This window comes from Microtus ochrogaster, chromosome X (assembly GCF_000317375.1).
Source record: "Microtus ochrogaster isolate Prairie Vole_2 chromosome X, MicOch1.0, whole genome shotgun sequence".
NCBI classification, from domain to species: domain Eukaryota; kingdom Metazoa; phylum Chordata; class Mammalia; order Rodentia; family Cricetidae; genus Microtus; species Microtus ochrogaster.
In genome coordinates this window covers 61,180,405-61,184,147 of record NC_022026.1, presented here as the reverse complement: position 1 = coordinate 61,184,147, position 3,743 = coordinate 61,180,405, and positions in this window count along the sequence as shown.

Below are 3,743 nucleotides of genomic sequence, written 5' to 3'. Positions count from 1 at the left end.
TGAGCTTTCAAGCACACATGCACACACACACACACACACACACACACACACACACACACACACACACACACATGTTCTGGGTTGACATACTTCAGTTGATAAGAACGGTTAGCTGGAATCAGAACTACAGAAGCCGAAAGCCAGGCTGATACATTTAGAGACGTTCCCAGAACTATGGGCTTTGATGGATTAGGCCTTTGCTTTAGTTTTTGCAGGTCGTGTTGTCTATGTGCTGAGTTTTGTAGCCTCAATGTCACTTCCATCATGGAGCAGTTGTGCTAAGGTCTGGGGCCCTACTAAGGTCTGTTACATTCCCCATTAATCTTAGTGAACGAGTCAAATCAAAAACTCATCCTGTTTTAGTTTAAGATGTAGGACCCTTAAAAAAAGATGTAGAGCCTTCTCGCTAATCCAGTTAGAATGAGAATTAAATGCCTAGTCAGTGCTGATAGCAAAGTAGTGAGCTGGTAGTGGGGAGTGGATAACTAAGAGAACAAAACAAGATTTTTTTAAAAAAAAAATATTTCTGATCAATAGAAACAGCAGGTTTCTCCAAAAGCCATACATAGTTTTCTTTTATCTCATGATAAAGCTAAGCCTCAGCAATTTTGGAAGACCATTTCTGCAAGGAAATCTGAGTGTTGTTTTAATGCATCTAGGTCCTGATCAACCTTTCTACTTAGTTTGGAAAGCATCAAAAGAGGTGCATTTAGTCAAACCATTGGTGCATGCCCACCAAGTAGTTTCAGCTGCTCCGTAATATTGCAGATGAATTAACCCCTAAGGCAGAATTGCAGGCATCAGAATAAGGGGAAGTGCCTAGGTTAAGTCCCCCAGTCATGATGAGTTTTGTCAGTCAATGAGCTGACAGTCTGGTTAGTTCCTATCCTATGTAGTATGGCGGGGGTATGGAGTATGGGGTGCATAGCCAGCAGGCGGCAGGTGGTTATGCATGACCAGCAATCCTGGCTGATTTCTGGCTGTGAGTGGTTAATTCTATGCCCAGAGTCACCTTCCTGTGGCATAGAGTCCGATTCCCCAGGTTTTTCCTGTTTCTCAAAGGTCAGAATATTTTATTTATTTATTTATTTATTTATTTATTTATTTATTTATTTATTTATTTATTTGTTATGTATACAATATTCTTTCTATGTGTATGCCTTCAGGCCAGAAGAGGGAACCAGACCCCATTACAAATGGTTGTGAGCCACCATGTGGTTGCTGGGAATTGAACTCTGGATCTTTAGAAGAGCAGGCAATGCTCTTAACCTCTGAGCCATTTCTCCAGTCCCAGAATATTTTTAAAGGAAGTTTTTTTTAAAGGAAGCTTCAATTTCATAAGCCCAATGTTTGGAATAGAAACTTACTTGCTTCTTCTGACAACTAGGGAACTCAGCCTTAGGACATGTGTAAAATTGCAAACTTCATATTCTTATCTCAAAAGATAACCCCCCCATATCTTTTCTTTCTCTAATACAACCAAACTTTTAAAGTAAGCATCAGTGAGCAGAAGTCAAGATGGATATGGGTTGCTGATCTGTAGTCACATTAGCTAACATCTTCCCTGTTACCTGTCTTCTTTAGTTCCCAGGTCCAGGCCTAAGGACCGTGGGGGTTGGACCATGACCCTGTATTCATACGAAACTCAAGCCTTAGGAGGAGGTAGAGGGACAGGGAGTGGAAGGGCCCAGGGTCCAATGAAACCTTGATTTCAGTGGGTCCAAGTAGCTTCTGCTTTCTTGATCTGAGTGTAATGGATCCATGTTGTAATGCCATCTACCTTCATCACAGTAGGAGAGAATCACCTTGTAGGACCCTTTACAGATTAGTTACAATGCCCCTTTGGTTCTTCGCTTGACAGAGACAGCATCACTGGACATGGACAAAGGGAAACAGGTGGTGGACTCTGATTGGCTGGGACTCTCACGTAGTCTGATGAATAGCTTGTATAGAAGATTAGAGGGCCTGTTGTGACTTGAGAAAGGAATGGTTAGAAAGTCCTGCCAACTGCTGCTCTCTGAGCCTGGGAAACAGTGGGAGAGTTCTTCCAAACACAGTCTCATAGGAAATAAATCCCTCCCTGAATGGGGTGCAGAGAGCCAAAGCAAAGCAAAGGAAGAAAGCCTACCCATTCTTTGCTGTACTCTAATGAGAGTTTTTTTAAAGTTTATTTTAATGTTCTGTTTATTCTTTTTACCTGGCCAGAACTCTGAGGTCTATATGAACGATGAAGTTTTCAATCCATGTCTAAAGCTTTAACTATTAAGAGATTTTGGCTATGAAATCCAGGCCACTGTTGGGCCCTATTTCTAGGTAGAGGCTAAATCCAGTGGACCATTTTCTGGAGGAGTTTTTTAGTTACTATTTGAGTAGTTTCAGTACAGACGGGGGACACTTTGACCCACCCAGAGAAGCTATCTATAGAACCTAGCAAGTTCTTTTATCCTCCTCCAGCAGCCCAGCTCTTGGTGAAGTCACTTTCCCAAAGTTAGCTGGCATGTTGGTCTTTCATTTGGACCCCTTCTCAGTTTTGGATTTACTTAAGCACAAACTTGGCATCTGGCTGAGACATGTTGCACTAGGCTGTCCAGTATATGCATAACATACCTTGGTCTGAGAAACTTTGAAAGTTCTATGGACCCCAGTTGAGTAGCCTGGGAATGATCTTTCCCTCTCGTGTCCTCCATCACTCTGTGGGTTTGAGCTGTCTAGTTCTTCTTTACCATGGAGTCTCAGGCAGCATCAGGTCATGGTGTGTCATCAGAATATCAATAGGCCCTGCTTGTCTTAGGGCTATTGTTGGGAAGGCAGGTCAGCAGCCAGGCAGTGGAGAACAGCAGTTCGTAGGGGAAGCCAAATAGCCTCTAGGCGGGCCAAGATGTTTTAATGTTCTTTTTCCTAATGGTGAGAAGCCTTCTTTTTTACAGATCATATCATGAATATGCCTAGTAGTAAAAGAATACTGATTGATGGTCCATGTATATAGACTTTTCTTTTCTCCACATGAGAGCCTGGGTCAGATCAATCAGTTCTGCTCCCTGGGTTGAGGTGCCTGGCTTGGGCCCAAATTATTTCAGTTGAAGTAACTACTGCAGTTTCATTTCTTATCTCCTGACAGTCGTGGATGAGCACCTGCATCATCAGGCAAACAGGTAGCCAAAATGATGATGGTGAAACTGGGTTTGAGGGTGGGCCAGGAGTAGGATTTGGTACTACTCCTGTGCCACACAGTCATTAGACAGGCAGCATTCTGGTACTCCCGACTCTTAGACCGGCAAGCCATCCTGTGGCTACAGTCCAACCATTTGGGCAGATAGTCACAGGGTGTTTCCATGGCCTCAAAGTTTGAGTTGAAACCCTTTTTGTCTTGTTTCATGGACAAACAGATGAAAGGGTTTTGATTCATCTGGAAGTTCTAGGGCTGGAGCTGAAGTCAGAGCTGTTTTTAAAATCTCAGATGCCTTTTGTTTAGTCTCTGTCCAGATTAAGGATTCAGTGACCTCTTTGTGTTGGTGTATAGAGGCCTTGCTATTTTCACAGCAGTCAATATCTGATAACTGGTATCTAGGAACTCTTGATCCCGTCTCTTAGTCTTTGGAGTTGGTATCTGAAGGATGGCAGCAATCCTATTTTGAGACAGGCTCCTTTTGCCTCCCCTTGGTTGGTAGCCAAGATAGGTAGCCTGTTGTGTAAAAACTTGGGCTTTCTAGTTACATGGTCTGTAACTCTTTTTTTTTTTTTTT